The sequence below is a fragment of the Anas platyrhynchos genome, chromosome 1, assembly GCF_047663525.1.
Source record: "Anas platyrhynchos isolate ZD024472 breed Pekin duck chromosome 1, IASCAAS_PekinDuck_T2T, whole genome shotgun sequence".
In the NCBI taxonomy this organism is placed as follows: domain Eukaryota; kingdom Metazoa; phylum Chordata; class Aves; order Anseriformes; family Anatidae; genus Anas; species Anas platyrhynchos.
This window is the reverse complement of record NC_092587.1, coordinates 120,832,390-120,853,137: the sequence shown is the minus strand read 5'-3', so window position 1 is coordinate 120,853,137 and position 20,748 is coordinate 120,832,390. Positions and strand designations below refer to the sequence as shown.

The window sequence follows — 20,748 nt, the reverse complement described above, 5'->3', positions numbered from 1 at the left end:
TACCCTCTGCCAAATATCTTGGAATTCTAGCACACTTGTTTTTATGGCTGTTTTTAAGGCTGTAAGAGTTTTACCGCAGCATGGTGGCTAAGGCCTCAGGCTAAAATGCCTGTTCTCTTGGGAGACATAGGTGCAAATCCAGACAACCCTTAGCTCATGCCTTCCTCCTTGCAAAGTGCCCTCAGTTAATTGAGTTCGATGGTTTGATGCTATTTGCGGCTAGAAATTCTGAAGTCTCTTGACAAAAGCTACTCTTCCCCTCTTACTTCTTCATACCCCAAGACTTTGACAGCTCCATGTCTATATCTATGTCGATACAAAAAATGGCTTTGCAGCATAGGTACTGAGGAGTCATGTCAATTTTCTAATAATTTCTCCCTCTCTGTCTGCAATTACACTCAGGCCTTTGTATGTCTGTGGGCCGCAGCTTTTCCCATCAGAAAGGTGTTTAATACAGCACTGCTGATACCACAGGACTTCATCCAGCTATTCTCACACTGTCAAAACACCTACAAACTAAGGAATGTCTGATTTTTCCCTTCTTGACTCTTCCAAGATTGGTTTGTATAAAGTATGAATAAGTAAATGTGTAACCAGCTGTCTTGGTAGGGGCTGAACAAACTTCAACCTCTTTAAAAAATATTGAATTTGTCAAGTGGGCAGCACTTTGGTGAGTGTGTGTCTGTAATAAATGGTCTACATCAACACACTGAAAATGATGAAGTACTTTTTTGCACAGGCACAATCTTCTCAGGAAATAACATCTAAAGGTGGTAGGGAAGGATATATAACTTTCATATTCTACACTTATTCTATAGAGAACTAAATGAAATTACAACAAACACATAGATACTTTCAAAGTATAAACTTAGAAAACCAGAATATGTATCAATGAACAGTATAGGGAGGCCATTCTAGAATGCTGTTTGCGTTATTAGCTTTTGCAGAGCTGATAGGAGAAAAAGTAGATGGCCATGCTAGTAACAAATTAGGAACATGGAGAAAAAAAAAATATTAAAAAACAACAAAAAAACAAACAAACAAACAAAAAACAACAACTAGCAAGCATGAAAAAATATTATTCATGGGTTACACATCCTTCCCATAAAAACTGTCAAATGGAGAAGAATCTGTTTTCAGTTTTAATTTTAATTGGGAAGTTTTCTTGATCACCAGGAAAAATTTAACACTTATGCTACTTTGCAAAGCTTATTTTCTGAGAGATCTGAATAGATACAGGTTAATTATTTGCTTACAATAAAGCTGTTTACACTTCTGATTCAATTTTGAAGGTCTCTAGCAGCTGAAGCTCATGTGAGTAGTTACACTAATTCTTTTAAAGGTCCAGTTTTTAGTATTCCATCAAAAGTTTACAAAAAAGTCAGATCAGCAGCCTCTACTTCCCTGTGCAGTCATGTATCTGTGGAATTCAAAGCACAGTTCTCTGGAAGCTGCTAATTGCCTGTCAATCATCTGGCATACTAGCAGTTCACACATTTTTGTTATCGACCTAGCAGATTAATAGCATAACCCAAACAAAGGAACAAAGGCTAAACTGTTCAGTTGGGTAGGGTAATGTGTGGTCTTTTCAGGCCAACATTAACAGAGAAACAGAAAAATTATGTTCTTTGTAAAAGTAAAGGTGCAGTGACCTTAACCCTGGCAAATAGACTGAATGAGTTCAGCACTATTTACCAGCAAAACCTGAAATAGCAAGTGTTTAAAAAATGAAAATTAATAATAATAAACAACACATATTGAAAAATCATTCCAAGCAAAATGGTGTAATATTAATTTTATTTTATTTTTTTCACTTTTAGTAGTCAGCAGCATGGCAAACATAATTCACAAAGTAGTGCTAGATATTGTTGACCATCATACCACAACCTAATGCTGAATGTGTTTTTAGTATCTGTGGGGGTCTATTTTCAGGACAATAAAGGGCTTTTTAAAAAGGAGTGTTTTTTTCCTGGTGTCTTTGGGCCTTGTATTCTAAGATCAAAGTCAACCTGAATAAGGGTAACAAAATTAATACTTTTGTAGTTACTTGTATGTTCATTATAGTTAGTAATTCCTACCCAGGTTAACACTCCAGTGTGCTGACACCAAGCCCACACCAAAGGAAACTGCCTTGAAATTTCCATTCTTTCTGTACTGTGGAGCTTCATCAAGCTCCATAATTAAGATTGCAGTGAGATTTTTCTGTCCAGTAAAACAGCATTGGAGGAAGAGAAAATAATGATTTGTGTATGGATTGATGTTTCAAAGAGCATTTAGGTAACTTTACTGTAATTTACTTGGCATTAATGTATTAATTAGTTACCATCCAGAGAGAAAAAAATATTTCAGGCTAAAAGAGTAAATATACCCACATATAAAATGGGCATCTTGTCTTCCTCAGTTTCCTTAAGCAAGTTTTGTTTCCAAGGGTGTAATGGCATTACATACCTCTCCCTTTATATCTTTCTGGCTTCTTGTTCCTGTTCATGATACCCATGTCTACAACCTTGCCGATTGTAGTACAATATTTTTCCAGAACTGTGTGATAAATTTGAACCACTTATGTGATCCATGACAAAATTAAGTATTTGAGGAGTATCCTTTCTGAGCCTAGGTCATTTTAGCAACAAGGCATCATGGATAAGCAGCAAGCAGGCAGGGGAGAACTTGCACCAGTTTCGTTGTTGCAGCCAATAAATCATGTCGTCACAACCTCTGTCTCTGTATTGCAATTTCTTACAAAAGAGAGCAAATATTCTCTTCATTGCTGCTGCGGCCAGTCCCAAATAACATCTGTTTTTTAGGCCAGATGAATCAGAAGTCCTAGAAAATGTCAAAATACACAAATGAGAGGATCTGAAGCAAGAATGAGCTATTTGAATATAGCATGACCTCCTACCAAGCACAGGAGACTCCCCCAATAATTTCTGCAGAATTGCTTAAATTATGTTTGGGCAGTAACTCCCGTCTTCTCACATTTGCTCCCAGTGACTTTGGCTCAACCTTTTAATATCTTAGTGTTTTGTTTGTTTGTTTGTTTTGTGTTTTGTTTTCTTTTGCCAAGGTGTATTCTCATGATCAGCTTAAATCTTCATTTGCTGTCAAAGCATCAGTTCTCTTCAAGCAGTGGTCAAGCATTCAGTCACTTTCTTCTGTGCCCACATTTTACCAATGCCACCGTGCACCTGGGATGTTAAAGCAGCTCTAATCCCGGAGACCACAAAACCCACAAACATCAAATTCCAGCAGTGGGAATTTAGGATGCAGCAAGGCCTGAAGTCAGTGTGAAACCACATTGTCCATGTCTCAAAGGTTTGAGCTTAGTCACAGTCAAGCAGAAGTTGGACACAGAAGAGCATCTGGGTAAGGAGCCCAGTGTTTTGCATGTGGTTCCCTCAGGAGAATTCTTGGCACACCCAGGGGGGTGCCTCGGTGGACCACTATACTGCTAGCAGCAGAAATGGTGAGTTTGTAAGTTGCCTGTAGAAAATTCATCTTGTGGCAGGAATGTCTTTGTGGGTGGAATGGCAAAAGTGGTACATTTGGTGACCTGTCATGATTGTCTTAACTGACCTAACAGTCTCCAAGCTACAACATATTATCCTGAAAGTTTCACACACTCCATACAGAAAGCTATCGTTTTCTTTACTGATATCCTATTGCATCAGTGGCATCCACAAACTACACAGAAGACAAAGATGTAAGAACTAGATTGACTTTCAAAATGAACATTAATTATTGTGACTAAATATTGGTCTAAAAAGTGCATGTTAGGTGGCCAGATTTCACTTTATTCATAGAAAGAGATTTCTGAAACAATGCCCCAAGGTTGGATACAAGCTTTGTTTCTTGTGAATATTATGTAATATTCATTTGAAATTTCCCATTGCTACAGATATTCAATTCAGTAAACTCGTTTATTGACCTATAAATTGCTGATGAGTATTCACCTTCTTAAGCCCTTTCCCACCCTTCTTTAGTGAAGGTTGTAATTAGCACTATTTCATCATGTAGTCATAAAAACATAGGGAATTTTCAGCTGCAAATCAGAGCCAGGAGACTTTCAGTAGTAGTAAAAGAAACTGAAGTAAGAACATATAGTAAGGGCAGGTAGAAGAATATTTCAGACCTTAGAAAATCAATTGGGAAATAATGATCATTGATGAACGTATAAAACTTACAGAAAGTCTCATTTATTCATTGTGGGCTTCAATAAAGAGCATACCATTTGTCTGCTACAGTGCTGGAGCAGGATGGATTACCCTACATAGTGAATATTTTGTTTGGTGTTTTATTGATCTGAGGTGGAAATGCAGGTTGTACTGTAGACTATGAACTGGATTCAAAGCCACAAAAATCAGTGAAAAGATTTCTTTTGACTTTGGAGATTTTAAATCAGGCATACATTGCATGATCAATGCAAATTTGTTACCATCCTGGACCAAAGGGAAGAATATACTCTGTCTGGTCCAAATGAGCTGCAGTTACTTCTTAGCATTTTCTTCTGTGAATCTATTGCATAGAAGGAAACTGCTTTCTTTATTTAATAAGTCAACTCAGATAGGAGTTACATACCCACTCTGTGTGTACCCATTGAGGCATATGCATATATATGTCCTCCATCCTTGACTTCCATAGGACTGCCTATGGAATGTGGCCTTTAAAAAATAAAATAAAATAAGGGGGCGGAATATAGATACTAACTGGGAATTTTGTCCATCTTCTTACAACAGCACTTCATAGATATGTATGTAACCCCCAAAACTGCTAGAAATTAAAATGCTAATCTGAATTGTACCTGATGAGTTGTGCCTTGGAGTAGCAGCATTCAATTGAAGAAAAAAACATCCTTTTCAGGAGACCAGGTATCCGATGCCAGGAAAGAGATAAGAGACATCAGAAGGAGTATCCTTTGTCCCTACAGCAGTGGGCAGAAATTTCCTCTTCTGAGTCTCCTCTGTATGTGTTTGAAGAGTCTAAAGATAACTATAAAACCGATCAAGAAATAAAAATAAAAAATGAATACAGTGATCATCTATGTCAAAGTATAGACCATGTCAAATGGATACTGATTGTGAAGCCACAGATTTTAAATTTGTGTACTGTATATCTTTTTGTTCCATTGATAATTTAAGGTAGATTTTTTAAGGAAAAAAAAAAAAAAGCAGATTTGGAAGTCTGCTGAACTTTGCTTCCAATCGCATCTGATTGGCACTGTTGATTCAAAATTTGCAAATTCTTCTTTACAATGCATGCATAATGGCCATAAGATAGCTCTTTTCCTCTCTCTCTGTTTTTCAATTTTTTTCAAGATACAAGAGATTTCTTTATACCCTACAGGAGCAGGACCAATTTCTTCTGATACATGAGGGAGCACAAAAAATGACAATGAAACTCAGCACCCAAATGGTACAATTTGGTATAAAATATCAGAAAGATATAGTAGATATATTAAGTTGTGTGCTAGTGACATTTATCACAAAATATCAATATTTCATAAAGACGTTTTGTTCTCTGATTTTGACAGCTGCAATTTGCCTTTAGTTACTCATGATGAAACAGTATGTTAGTTAAAGGTGTCCATATGCATATTTTTAAAAACTCTTTAGACAGGCATTAGAAATAGCTCACTATGCTATTTAGTCTTTGCTGAGAATTGATGAGTCCTGCTGAGCTTTGCTTCAATTTCAATCTGTCAGAACTGACGTGTAATTTGTTTTAAGAAACTGATGAGGTTTCAGAAATGTGCTATTCTTGGAGGGAGTGTAAATTAAAAGATGGTCGATGAACATGTGACTGCTTGTACTTCTGATGTCTAGCTCTGTAGTAGCCAGAAATCTTCTGGGAACAATAGAAAATTGTGAATGGGCTTTTACTGTTTGCTTAATGGCAAGGAAGGAGAGAAGGTTTGGACTACTGTGCAGAAAAGGATGCTTTTGGCAAGACAAGTGGTTATATTTCAGAGCTAGTTTTTGGAGGGTCTCTGGGTGGCACTGGCAAAGCTTTTCACAGGACAATATTTTATATTCTAGTTCTGATGCTGCTCCTCTTTGTAGGAATTCTAAGAAATTAGAAATATTATCAGATTTATACAGAAGACTGTATTTCATCACTTTCTTTTCTCTATACAGTTCTCTGGCTCTCCTGGCTTGTACTAGTGCTTGCTTCCAGTGCACTGACATCAGTCATGTAGATGGAAAGAGGAGCTCTTGGAGTATAAGGTGCTAAACAGCCTCATCAAACAAGAAAACAGTCAAAGTCCCTGGGGTTCAAACATAAGCACTTGCAAATGATATAAAAACAATAGCTGTGACTTTCAATGTAGACTAGTATAGACAGCCTGGCCCTAAATTTACTTCTTCTTTCCTGTCCCTTCACCAATGGCAAATATAGAGATCATTTAATCCTCTTTTATACTATGTATCAGGAAAGTCACTCTTAAATAGTTTTTGAGTATTTTCTCACATCATATATGCTATCTTTACAACTATACCTGCAAACGTATTTTAAAATTTCCCAATACTACAGCACACAATAGATCTCTTGCATTTCAAATCTTGAAACTAGCCAAATCCTACTTCTGCTTGGGATGTTGATTATTGTAAATACCAAAGGACAGTAAATCTACTATGACTTAGCTAACTTTTAGTTATATATCTAATAGTTACAGTCAAGAGAAGTGGGAAAGATTATGTTTGTCACCAGAGATTGTGAATATAGTAAGCTCAAATACAAAGATATCAGCAGTTGCTCAGAATATCTATTCTTGGTGGAATTTGCACCCTGATTTTGGGAATGGGGAAGGAAATAGTCTTTTCCATAGGTTTTCAGGGTGACAGAGTGATTTATCTAGTTTTCTTTCAAAATGCTAGAAGTCTTTGTGATCTTGAACAGTCTCCAAAGAGAGCTAATGAAAAATGTGTACAATGTACAATTGAATGTATAAATGTACAAAATGTACAAATGTACAATTAAAAGCAAGAAAAGCAGGGAAGCAAAGGAAATAAAAATAATATTATTGTATTTTACAATGATGACAATGACTGCCAGATGTGGCTACCGGTCTTTTGAACAGAACCTCTACACTCCCTCCCCACAAATTTATAATATTTTAAATGCAGGCTTTTTATTATGTCTGTGTTTTTTTGTTTGTTTTTGTTTGTTTGTTTTTGTTTGTTTGTTTTTCCCCTCTCTTCTTATTTTCTTCTCAGCATATAGCAATAGTATCTGTCAGACAACAGGGATACTTGATTCCAACCCATAAAGTCACATCCTGGAAATGGGATTAAATAGACTAGGTAAAACATTAATTTCCATGAGTTTTCTACTTAATTATCATCCCAAACCACTGCAAGATCATCAAGGCATGACGAAGAATATGAAAAAAGTTGTCTTCTGCATTTTACATTCAGCAGCAGCCACATTGCATTTATCTACAGTAAAAATGCTTGTGCATCTGCTTTCTTCCCAAGGCTTCAATGCATACTAATTATTTTCTCATGTATATTAACTAGGATTTTATAACTACTGCTCCTTTGTACACAGTTTCAAATCTTTATCCTATAGCTTTTCTTCTATCTTGCTTGCTTAGAGCTGAAAATATATTTTTATAAAAGTCTGGTGCAAATTCATTTTTGTACATGGGCAGAATCTTGTAAATTTAATACCACATAATACAAAGACATACTCTTTAGACAAGTTTTATATTTCTTGGGCAAGGTGAAACACTGAAGTGTACTAAGGTGAATTGCCTTATTTTATTATGTTTCATTTGCCTCCAACCACAGGTAGAACATGCCAAATACCTTTATAAGTTTCAACGGCCTTGTTACAAGACTCCACCCACACTGATGATTAACCTTAGCATCACACATAGTTGGTACACATGGCTTACAGACACTACAGGTATTTAAGTAAGAATATACATGTAGCTCTATGATTTGTCTGAGCTGTCCTGGTTCCACTTTCCATCATTCTTTGTATCCATCTTTCTTTACTTCAATTCCTAGCAAAACATATTCTTTTGGGAAATAATTAATCAATCTTTGATATAGCAACCTGATATTTGTTAAGAATTTGGTCTTTTTCACATTAAGAATTTTAAGTGAAAAAAATGTATTTTGCACAATTGTTCATAGGAAGAGAAGCCTTCCTTCTGCATACAGAACCATCACTGAAGTCAGAAATTTTCTTCCTTCCATTCCCTATTTAGTTAGCACTGGAAATATCCTTTTCTATATTACTGCTCAGCCTAAATAATATGTAATTCAGCATTAGTTTTAATACTGCATCAGGCCATTACACCTTGCTCTGCTTCAGTAATTCACTCCATGGTCCAAGGGTTGCCTTTATTAATAGGTCAGCCAGAGAATGAAGTGTACTGAAGAAGAACTGCAATTAGGATTCCCAATCCCCTCCTAACTGTTCTGACATACTATCTAATCTTCACAAGCCCATAAAACTTTAAGAAGAGAACTACCCACACATTTAACTTTGTAATACAGTCACACCTTAATGATTTTGAGCTTTCTTCCCACACACATATGATTCAGAAATATATTTTTTATTATTATTATTATTATTATTATTATTATTATTATTATTATTATTATTATTATTATTATTATTGTGGGAATCAGAGAGTGGGGATAACATATTCTAGGTAAATCACTCAAAATATTTATCACTGCTAGTTAAAAGCTAGAAGCTTATTGTATTTTATGTTAAACATTTTTTCACATCTTGTTTAGTGGAAGTGACCTGGCCTTGTGCATGGTGTTATATATTCCTCTGGCTAGGCCAGCCTTATCTCCTTGAAAGGCAGAATCAAAAAACATGGATCTTGCTTTAAAACAGTTACAGTTGGTCCATGGCACCCTTGGTTGGCTGGTTCAGCACAAGATGTTTAAAATGAAGCTAGACTCTGGAAATTGACTATATAAAAGTAAGATATGGGGAAATACCAAATCTGCAGTGTCATATGGCACTTCTTTCACTTGGCTTATTCATTACTTTTATTCCCACTTTCCATTTTCAAAAGACGCACCACAGGATTTTGCAGTCACATACTGCCATCTGTAATAATCTGCCACCAGATTACCTCTATGGGTAATTTGAGAGTTTTGTGAGTTTTTCAGAAATATGTGATGGCATTGCATTCCAGTACCTTTACCTCTGCATTATCTTTGTAAATTTTTTTTCACTTCCTACAGTACAAAGAAGAAAGATCACCTTAAAGCCTTAAAGGTTAGGGTTATCCTAAGATTAAGGAACTGCATGTGAAATTCTAATGTCTCCCACAGATTTCTTGTGGGATCCTGAAAACAAACCCTGAATCTTTCTGAATCTTTTTTTTTTTTTTTTTTTTTTTTGTGATGTGATGTGATGACAGTTTGTTACCTTTTTTACTTAATCAGGTTAGGAGCCAACAGTGAGAAGATAAATACCACATGGTCAGACAGTATACTGAAGATGATCCAATAACTTCAGTAGACAGAATCCATTTCTCAGTGTGAAGTTGACATGAATTTTAGAAATCAGTTTTGTAGATGTTTTAGGTGGAGACACCAAGACACACAGGAAATATTGAGGGAAGTGCCTCATATACCTCTTTTCTGTTTGTGTAATTTGAAGGGCTAGAGTCACAGAATTATTCATTACAGAGTTTGGAGTGTATGAATAACAGCTGGTGTAGTCCTTACTCAAAAAAAGGAAATGAGGTCAGCTAGATGAGGTTGCTCAAGGCCTTTCCCAGTTGAGTTCTGAATACCTATGACGATGGAAGTCCCCTTGCTTCTCTGGACCCCTGTTCCAGTGCCTGGCCACCCATTTTCCTTGTATCTAATCAGAATTTTCCATGTTCCAACTTATTCCTGATGCCTCACATCTTTGCCCTGTGTATCTTTGAGAAGATTCTGATTCTGTATCCACTACAACCTGCCAGTATATATACCTATAAACTGCAATATTTTCCTTTACCTATCTCCTCTCAGGGCTAAACAAACCCATCTCTCTCAGTTTGTCCTCATATGCCCAGTGCTCCATCTTGTTGACCACCATGGCTGCTCTGTGCTTGACTTGTTCCAGTATGTCAACATCTTTCTTGTACTGGGGAAGCTAAAACTGCAGAGTGCTCCAAAGGTGGTGCCACAAGAGCCAAAAAGAGGTGAAGAATCACCCTGTTGGATCTGCTGTCTATGCTTCTATTAATAAAGCTCTGGATACTCTTGACCTTTAACGTCACATTGCTAGCTCATGTTGAGTTTGTTCGAAGATCTTTTTTGGCAGAGCTGCACTCCAACCAGTCATTCCTTATCCAGTAAGTCCATACAGTGAGCTACCCCATTCCAAATACAGGGCTTCCAGTATATTTTGCTGTTCTGTCCAGTTTAATGTCATTTGCAAACTTGTTAAGAGTACTTTCTGTGCCATCATCCAGGTCATTAATAAAGACGGTATTGGTCCCAGTGTTGTTCCCTGAGGAATGCCTCTGGTTAGTAGCTACTAGATGTTCTTTGTGTCTACTAACTCTGGTGATAAACCTTTGAGCCAGAATGGCCAGGCAATTCTCAACACTACTTTTCCATTTTGTATCTCCTTAATTTGTCTTTAAGACTGCTGTGGGAAAACACATCAAAGACCTTGCAAAAATCAAGATAAACAACATCTACAACTCTCCTCTCATCCATGTTATCAGTCATCACAAATAGTAGATGACTGGTAGAAGGCAATCAGTTTGCTGAGGCACAATTTGTTCCTGAGAACTCCATCTGGCTGTTCCCAGTCACCTTCTTGATCTTGATGTGCTTGGAAATAAACAAGAAAAGAAAGCTCTACAACTTAATTTTAGTTGTTAGCATTATCTAAATACCTCTGAGAAACTGGTACTGAAGTGACAGAATCTGGCTGAGTGTGAATGGAGCAAATCTACTGAGCTACTTCAGAGTAGAACCATATTTTGCTTTAGCATTATTCAGACTTAGCCAGTGTAAAAACAAACAAACCAAAAAACAAACAACAAAAAACACTTCATAGTTATGTTGTAGTGGAAGTAATCATATACGAAAGATGTAGGTGAAGGATTTGAGAACAACTCCAGTATAAAAAAGTTTAAGGTCCTTACACACAGGTACTATCATCTAACTTATTTAAACAGTTTACTTTAGCTGACATATGATACTTTGAATTCAAAATTTATTATATACATACATCTATTGAGCTTTCTAAAGTGTAGGGATTGTAAATGATTTTGTTTAGAACTCCAGTCCATTCTTAATCTTAACTGCTTTCTTAGGCTGCTATATTTAAATTCATATTCAAGAACCTCATGTTCCTTGTATGAATGTTTCTTTTAATTAAACAGGATAAGTATTTGCTACTGTGAGTGAAATCCTGAACCAAAAAGAAATTGGATAGTGTTATCTCTGAGTGAATGTATTTTGAGATAATTCCAGTTTGCACTGCCTCATTAAAATTGTCTAGCACATATTTAGCTCATAAAAAAAAAAAAAAAAAAAAAAAAAAAAAAAAAAGACCTTATAAGTATTCCACTTAAACCAATTTGCTTGGTAGGGTTTGTTCACCTTGTTTATAATTATCTCTGCCTTTAAAATGTCAGTGTTACAGGGTTAACAACACCCTCTTTCTGTGGCAAGTATATTTGAAGGAGACTGAGCTGAAGGAAAAAAACTTTCCTTTTGCCTTTAGCTTGCTAAGTTGGTACTTACTTTGCTGTCAGCTTCACCTTATCAAGTACTAGGAACACCTTATTAATTCCTTCAGTTTTTGCCCTCCAGTTTTACTCCTGTGTGACTTATGCTAAGGATTGTGTTTATGCTTAATCTATTTCTAAGGCTAATTCACAAGAATTCAGTGGGGTTTATTTCTGTTTATGAAGTTGTTGCCTAGCAAATAACCGTGAACAGTCTCACTGTTCTTTCCTAAGAAAAGCATGTGTAAATATGGGAAAATTGTTTTCCTTTCATTATTGGATATTTTTTTCCTTTATGTATTTTTACTATGCTACTGTCTCCCTAAGCATCTCTAGATAGAAAATCTTTAATCTTCTGTGAAATCTCTGTTATCACAGAAGCACAGGATCACAGAATTGTAGGGGTTGCAAGGTATCTCAAAAGATTATCGGATCCAACCACCTTGCCAAAGCAGGTTCCTTAGGGCAGGCTCCTTAGTGCAGGCTGCTCAGGTAGGCGTCTAGATGGGCCTTGAATATCTACAGAGAAGGAGACTCCACAGCCTCCATGGGCAGCCTGTTCCAGTGCTCTGTCACCCTCACTGTGAAGTTCTTTCTCATGTTGGTGTGGAACTTCCTGTGCTCCGTCTTGTGGCCATTACCCCTTGTCCTGTCCCTGTAAAACACTGAAAAGAGGTTGGCCAAATCCTTCTGTCTCTCACACCACAGGTATTTATACACTTCGATGAGATTCCCTCTCAGTCTTTTCTCCAGGCTGAACAGACCCAGGTCTTTCAGCATTTCTTCATAGGGAAGATGCTTAAGGCCCCGTATCATCTTTGTGACTCTCCAGAAAAATGTAACATTGTGTATGCAAATGCTCTCAGTAAGGAATTACTGCTTAGTGAAAGGAAATGCAGGCATACAATGTCTATCTTTCAGATGTTTGTTGTTATGAAACAGAATAATTCAGTTCTAGGTCACCCAGTTATACTAGATCTAAGTCAAGGGTGGTAAAAAATGTTTACAGTTGGATGGCTGTGCAGTGGCTTCAGTAAAATGAATGTATCTACTTTCTACTTTCCAGTGAGCAGGTGTTAAACTATTAAATAGTTACCTCAACTATAGATACTGTCTCCTGGGATTTCCCTCCTTATCTTTAGGTCCACCTAGAGACATCTCAGCAAACAAGCTGAATGGGTAGACCTTGCATCCTTCTTTCAGAGGTACAGCTAGTGTTAGGCTATGTTGGTTGATGTGATTTTCTGCTCCTGTGGGAAAGTAAATTTTCATTATATTTAAGAAATTAATAACAAAGCATCTAGATTCACTTATCTAGGTCTGTTAATACAGGTAGATCCTTTCTGTAGGTACCCATTCCTGAAAATTTGGAATGACTATTTTTCACAAGTGAATCCATGTAAAAAAGCTTAGGAAACCAACTAAAGAAAACCCATTCTTTAAAAAGTGTTAGATGGTTTTCCCTGAAATTCTCCAAATGGCCTCACATTGAGTATCAAAAATAACAACTGCATATCAGGACTAGTCACTGTGAAATCTCTTTGTCTTGATGTAAATTATTTCATAGGAGCAGTGATATATAGAAAGGTTACTGTTGATGTCGTACCCAGGAATAATACTGTCTGGTTTGACAAACCATTGACAATGTTCTAGTTTAGAAACAAAAAGCGTCTTTAATGAATGGAAAATGAGAACACCTGGCCATTATTCATTTGGAGCTTCTCTATGTATAAATCTACATGTTTTACAGAGCTGCCTCAGGAACTACAAGATTTCATTTTTATCTTTATGGCCGCTTGTATAGATCTTCTGGTTATTCTGTGGTGTTTCAACACTGTGAAGTCTGGGACCTTTCTGTAAGATCAGAACCATGACACATATATATCATATGTACATATATAATATGTATTCCTAAATTGATGCTGTCTGTCTGAGCTATCATATTAAAACTGAAAAACAAACAAACAAACAAAAAAACTGCGTAGCTGCTCATGAGATAACTTGATGAAGTTCTCTATGTAAATTTGTTTAAATACTACAGATCGTTTGTTTGTGTTTTTATATCATAGCATAAGTGTAGAGAGAACTTTGCTAACTAGTGTAAATTTCCATTGTGAGCATTTTTATATATCACTTATACTCCTCTCTCACACCCTCCTTGTGCTTTTCTCCACTGTAACACAATCCCTTGAGCCTGTTCTGTGGCATCTCAGTCACAGAAAATATGACTGTGGTCTTCCAAGGCACTCAAGGTGTTTTCATAGTACACACCTCAACATCTCATACTATGTAGTAACAGGGAGTCCTACTTTCATGTCACAGGGCAGACTTGCTTCTGGTTTCCCTAAAGAGAATGATAAAGCTGCTATTGTCTCAGACAAGATCCCTAGGCTGAGCTTTTCTTAAGGGTTCATTTTATTTTTGCTGGTTGTTTTCCCTTAGATACAAGGTTGTAGGAATAAAATTTCATTCTTAAGGCATGTATCTGTCTGTAGAAGTTGAATAATATTTGCTGCAGTCTTTCTACACGCAGAACAAACATTACTTGCCAGAAAGAAATTTGCTTATTTTTTCCTCCTTTTAATCCCAAAACAATGGAGATGACTTTGAAAGTCTTCAGCCAGTAGCCATGGAACATGATACAGTAAACTCAGCTCAGTCCAGCTTTCTTTCTGTCTAACTCTTTTAAAAGACCAGCTCTCATCTGCCTCCCGATTTTCAAAATTGTTTTTTTTTTGTATGCCCTTGTTCAATATAGGCATGAATGTTTTAACTTCTAGGTCATCCTGTAAAATCTTACTTTATGGGTTTTAGGAGAAAATGTGAAAAATTGTTTTCAGAATTATGGGATAGGCTCTTTTGTGGCTTGCCAGATTAAGTTACTTATCCCTACAAAATGTTCTTTAATGATGCTAGTTATGTTTTGCCATAAATTATTATCTCATGCTGAATGATCTTGAAAAGACTATCTTTACTGTTCACATTTTCTGGCTTATGAGTGGTTTGTGATGGCTTCTCAGAAGTGTGTTACACAGTACAGTTCAGTTAAATGGGAGCCTTACAAATCTCACATAGGGGAATATGTCTGGTACAGTGTAGTCTGGTGCCTTTAGTAGCTAAATGGTATGTCAGCATGTAAAAATCAATTGAAACCAACTGGCATTGTCTGCAAGTTGGAGTAGTCTATAGGTACAAAATGTATTGTAAAATGTAATTCTAGTTGTGTGGTCCTCCATTTGTTGACTTTTTTTTTTTTTTTTTTCCTTGCTCTGCTGCAGCCATTAAACAAATCAATCCTAATTCACTGTAGCTCCTAAAGGACTTTGTGAAAAGCTTCTTTAAAACTGGTTCATAAAACAAAAGCATATCAACATGATGTTATCCTCCAAGGTAGTGATACTTGTCATGATCACTTAATAGGCAAGTTTTTCTTTTTATTGATGTGTTTATCAAGGAAGATAAAACAAAAAGCAACAAACAACACAGCTCTTTTATGTGGAGATCTTTTTTCACCATTGATTACCTTAATTTGTTTTTATCCAGCAATTCCTGCAAAATTCAGTGTGTTATCAAATTATCAACCTTGTATTTCTGCTATCAGGGCTCAATGGGCTCTTAAGTAGTGAGTTGACCAGTTATGGATACATACCTTATGAACTCTTTTCCCAAGTATTACTTAAAAGTAAATGCAGTGATTTCTCCCTATTGTTCTAATTTTTCTTCAGGCTGTGAAAAGTAGCTCACAAAGTTATTGATTCACTGGTTTAATTAATTCATTTACTGTTGTATGTCATACTTTCTGTTTGGATGGTTCAACTATTCTGTTGCTGTTAGCATATCCTTATAGTGCACAATAATTTAGGGTTTTGGTATTGGTGCTTGAAACAAATTCCACAAGATTCCACTAGACATTTCACTACATGCTACTCCTGCTTATTGGGATCGTACTTTGCCTTTTGCAACACTCCAGACTGGTGAGAACTGATACAGAACCTGTGAAAGGACTTCAATTTTCACAGCACTTTGCTGAACACCTTCTGCAGACAAGTTTTTCTCAAGATCCCTCTCTAAAGGAATGACAGCAATATAAGGGGATATAGCTAAGCTAGCTTTGAACTAGCTTCACAGTTGCTGATAGGTCTATGTTGGTAGATCAAGAAGCACATTTTGCTGTAAAACCCACCTGAGGAGCTGGGTAAATGCTAAGGAGATTAGTTCATGCTGATGTCTGTACTGCTGTGGTTACAATGCCAACAAGTGCCCAAATCATCTAGTTTAAAGTGTGACTACACAATCTGTATTGCTGCAGTAGATGTAAGACTGCCATACCCTACAGCAGTGAGAGAAAACCCACACTATAAACAGAGATAATCACTGGCATGTTCCAGTGTGTTTTACTAATGTGTTTGTTTATCATATGAGAGCTTAGCTCTCTTTTCTCTTATGTCCTTGGTGTACTCCAGCTACTTTGGGTAGTTTTAGGTGTATAATTCACTGTGTTTCAGATACTAACACTTGTAAATAACCCTTGCTGCTACACCCAGAGTCTCTTGAAATGTTAATTTTCTTTCAAAATGAAGGTCCAAATCCCAACATAAATCCACCTCCCAGTAGTGTCTGTCCAGAGTCTTACCAGGCACTTGATTCACATGGAAAGCTTTGGACATCGTGTTAGACTGTAAGCCAAAAAAGTTTTTGATCTCTGCTTGACCTTACTTGAAGTTATGGGCATACAAGTCTTAGGTCTAAAACAAAAATGGCAAGCTTAAAATACAGCGGGAACAACATTGTTACTGATTCCTTGCATAAATCACCTCATGTCTCTCCGCATCTTTTCATTCTCCCTGTCTTTGTCTGTTTTGGCTTTCTAGGTGATAAGCTCTTCAGGAACAAAGATGTGTTGTTTTCCCACTTGTTTGCAAAACATATCACAAGGAAGTGCTCTTCTCAAATAGTGATAGAGGATGTAGGCATATTCCTGTGCTATGTTTTTCTCCTTGTCATTCCTTCCTTGTGAACAGGAGCTTGTTTTGCATGTCTGCAGCTTGTGTGAGAGGCTGGGTGGAAATAACAAGTATCGCTCAGAGCATCAACTGTCATCTGGCTTTTCTGGGTGAATTTTCCATCTGCCTGTCCTGGTCAGTTTGGGATCACAGTGTGTTGGGAGAATCAGTGGAAGTTTCTTGCTCCTAACTGCATAATTTCTGATCATGGACTATTGATCATGGTGAAAAAACAAAGTCATGTGTACACTACAGTCACAACAATTGATATGCTAAAGGTAAGTTTAAATTAATTGGTTAGACACAGTAATAGTTCTAGCTCTGACAACATGAGGTTTATTAATACCTGACAACAATTTTTTGCAATCAGATTTAGAAGCTTGTGCTATATTCCACATTACTGGTCGTAATGGGAGACCAGCTAGCCTTAGCTAGCTACAGTCAAGGCTTCAATGGCATTCACAGACATATTCACTGTCTGACAGGATTGAAGATGATCCTTCAGTCTCTAAGTGCAGGGTAGCTTATTTGCAGGGTAGCTTATTTGCCGGGTAGCTTATTTGCTTATTTGTGGTGTTTCAAAACACTCTGGAATTCTGTAAGCAAATAGTGTTCAGTTTTTTTTTTTTTTTTATCAGGATGTAAATTCAACATAAATTGATCATAACAGCTTCTGATATAAGATAGCAGAAACGGGCTTATATACTTAGCCACAGCTAATTGTTGCTTGACTACCAGATCCATGGGACAAGACTACCATAGTGCAAACTTGTGTGAGGCTAGGCAAGTTACCATCCTGTAAAACAAAAGGCTTTTGGAACTCTTATTTAACTGTTCTGTACCTGTGTTGCCTGATTTAAAAATGTAGAACCAATGCCTTGAGCTTTTTTTTTTTTTTTTTCTTTCCTCTTGAACCAAATGATACAACAATGGAAACAGCTTTGCTCATTTTAAAGGAAACTTCATATCAATTCTAAGTCTAGAAGGCTTAGTACTGTATCTGAGCACCTGAGGAAAAAATTGTTGTGGGCACAGAAGGTAAAAGTATGCATGATCCATGGTTAAAAGCCTCCATAATTCTTAACAATAAGACTTTCCAATTTAACATAGAAAAGGAATGACTTGGGTTGAAGTATCTGTATCTCACTATGCTGTCTGGTGTTCAAACAGCCTCAGTATTATGGGGGAAAGGAAAGCAAAATTTGAAATAACTTGTCTTTTGGTATTATTCATGTCTCATTTTTGTAGCATACTAAGCATTAAATAGGATATTTCTATCCTGTCCTAACCGTACTTAGAAATTCAAATAAGACATCAAGAAGCTTAAGGGAAGCTAATGTTATTAACCCTTTAATGTTGTTGACCACAGTATAATATATTTTAGGTTAAAAGGATAAAGTATCTAAAAATATCTTCAAGGAACACTGCCAGTAGTTGTTCATTTGCAGACATTATTTATAGTTTTGGTGGTAAGTGGTAAGTTTCTTTCTAACTCGTTTATCTCAATCAGATGTTTTTCCTGGATACAAAAATAAGCCAGTAGCAATTTTAATTGCTGCAATATTCCTTCTCATAGAAGATGTGCTGAGTCACTGGGGGATAATTCACTTAGGCCTGAAGCCATGCTACAAGACAACTTTTAACTGCTACATATGCTTCACTCTTTTTTGTTCACCTGCCCTGCTTAGGTCATAAGGAGCACAAAACATGAAAACTAGCAAACCAGTCTAGTGGGGGTGAAGGAGAAATGAAAACTTTTCTTCTTATTTACATCTTACTTCTGTCATAACACTGATTTTTTCATGTTATAACATGTCATGTTACCTTATCTACATAAGAGACATAATCAAGAGACATTTCAGTTTTAATTTCCTCCCTTCTTTCCCTTCCCTCCCATCTCCCCCCCCCCCCCCAATTGCATCTGTTTTTTAAACAATTGCTGTTTCTCTGTTGTTGGTAAAGACTTTGGAAATGTGTGGTGATTTAACCTAGTCAGCAGCTAAACACCACAGAGCTCCCCCTCCCCCTCCCTCTCTGGGATGGGGGAGAAAAGTGGGAAAGTGAAGCCCGTGAGTTGAGATAAAGACAGGTTATTAAGACAGGAAAATAATAATAACAATAATAATAATAACAAGAATGATGATAATAGTACTACGAATAATAATGTGTACAAAACAAGTGATGCACAATGCAATTGCTCACCACCCGCTGACCGATGCCCAGCCTAACCCCGAGCAGTCCGGCCCTCTTCCCCCCAGCTAGCCACCCCTATATATTGTTCAGCATGACATCAGATGGTTTGGAATACCCCTTTGGCTAGTTTGGGTCAGCTGTCCTGGGTCTGTCCCCTCCCAGCTCTTGCTGCACTCCCAGCCTGCCCATTGGTAGGACAGAGCAAGGAGCTGAAAAGTCCTTGGCTTGGTGTAAGCACTGCTCTGCAACAAATTAAAACATCAGCGTGTTACCAGTACTCTTCTCATCCTAAGCCAAAGGTACCTATAGGTAGGTACTAATAAGAAAATTAATTCTGTCCTAACTGAAACCAGGAGAAAATGTTACAGTTGATTTTGGGAACTGGATTATCACAATTTAGATGTCGATGTGGACATGAATTAGACACAAGTTGCTCTGAAATTATTCTGAGGCAAGGAGCCTGTTTCATGGGTTTGATACATGTGTTGCATTCTGCACCAAAATAGTTCTCATCTACTCTGCTAAGCACACATCTTTTTTCCAGATGTGCCTGTGTAACAATAGTACTAATGTTGTCTGGGTCTAGTGTGAACAGATATTGCAAAGAGAAACAAAAGAACAAGATGCATTATCAAATGACAAAAGACATTGCATTGTTAGTCTGAGACAACCAGCTTCTCCAAGGCAATCAACAACCATTACTTGGTTGAAAGTTTTGAAAGGTTGGACTTGGTGTTTAGGGACATAGTTTAGTTGGTGAAGTTGGTAGTGGGGTGATGGTTGGAGCAGATGATCTTGGTGCGCTTTTCCAGCCCTAATGATTCTATGATTTTATCTGGACCTGCTATTGTTATGTGCCAGGATGTCCCTCTCTAATTCACTGTGTTTTTTGCCTGCCAGAGGTTATCTGCAGGCAAAAAGAGTCGAATTTGTTGCCCTTCATCTCCTTTAGTTCTGGCAGATCACCTGTTTTCTATGGGAATATGGCCATTTCAGGCTGATTTTATCCAAATGGAGAAAAATGGGTCTGTTTGGTTGCTGCAGATGACTGCTGTTTCTCACCCTAAAATGTACAAGGTCAATGCTATGAAGTGGTGGCAGCTCTCACTATAATCTTTCCCCCTTTGCCTTATCTATCATTTGCATGTCCCTGCAAGTCTGCAAGGCTCACTGACTGATGCCAGTTCTTAGACAGCAGATGCTCTTCTGTTTAGCTTGCTGTTAAACAAAATATCAGTTACTGACAACCTAGGCATGTTTGATTCTGTAATTTAAATAGACTAAATATGGCATTAGATCTCACATTTTGGTGTTTTCTTTCAGGAGACTATAAAAAAGTTGGTTCCAATACGCACATAAGTAGGGAAAAAAATAAATAAATAATGAAAAACAGACTGCACTTACTTGTTTTTCCCTCTCTATATCTGTTACTCAGTTGGTTCTATGGCTGCTATTGGTAGGTGATAGAGAATTAGCTAGACTCCATAGTTTATGTGACAGTTTACCATTTGTTTGGTAGCTGTTCACAGTGGCTTCTGTGATGGTAAAAATATTTTGATCTTTCTTTGAGAAGATCAAAAAGTGAGATTGGTGTAGAGAAAAGAGGGACCCTTTCTATGTTTGTTGTTTTTATATGATTTTTTTTTGGGGGGTGAATCAGGTTCTAGTCTTTTCCAGTGTGAAATCATCAGATCTTATAGATGGAAGTCACTTGCATCATCAAAAGATAGTTGCTTTTGAAGTCTTAAGGCTCTGGTAGAAATCAGTTTTCTTTTTTTGTCACTAGGAATATATGTGGAGTTCATGCTGAAGAAAGGAAACTAGCTTTGATATTAACTAATA

At 37.0% G+C, this 20,748-nt stretch overlaps 1 protein-coding gene and 1 long non-coding RNA gene across 3 annotated transcripts in view; one reads left to right on the top strand and one right to left on the bottom strand.

Moving 5' to 3' along the window:
• TMEM47 (transmembrane protein 47) overlaps positions 1-20,748 on the top strand; it is a 262,209-nt gene that overhangs the window by 31,729 nt on the left and 209,732 nt on the right. The window lies entirely within an intron of this gene.
• LOC119714400 (uncharacterized) lies at positions 132-19,812 on the bottom strand. 2 transcript variants are annotated; one of them, XR_005261583.2, is made up of 4 exons: positions 18,916-19,812; positions 12,807-12,960; positions 4,799-4,986; positions 132-2,823 (listed from the first exon to the last, which is right to left on the bottom strand). It is a non-coding gene; the product is annotated as an uncharacterized lncRNA (long non-coding RNA). The 2 variants fall into 2 exon arrangements; XR_005261584.2 differs by lacking the exon at positions 12,807-12,960.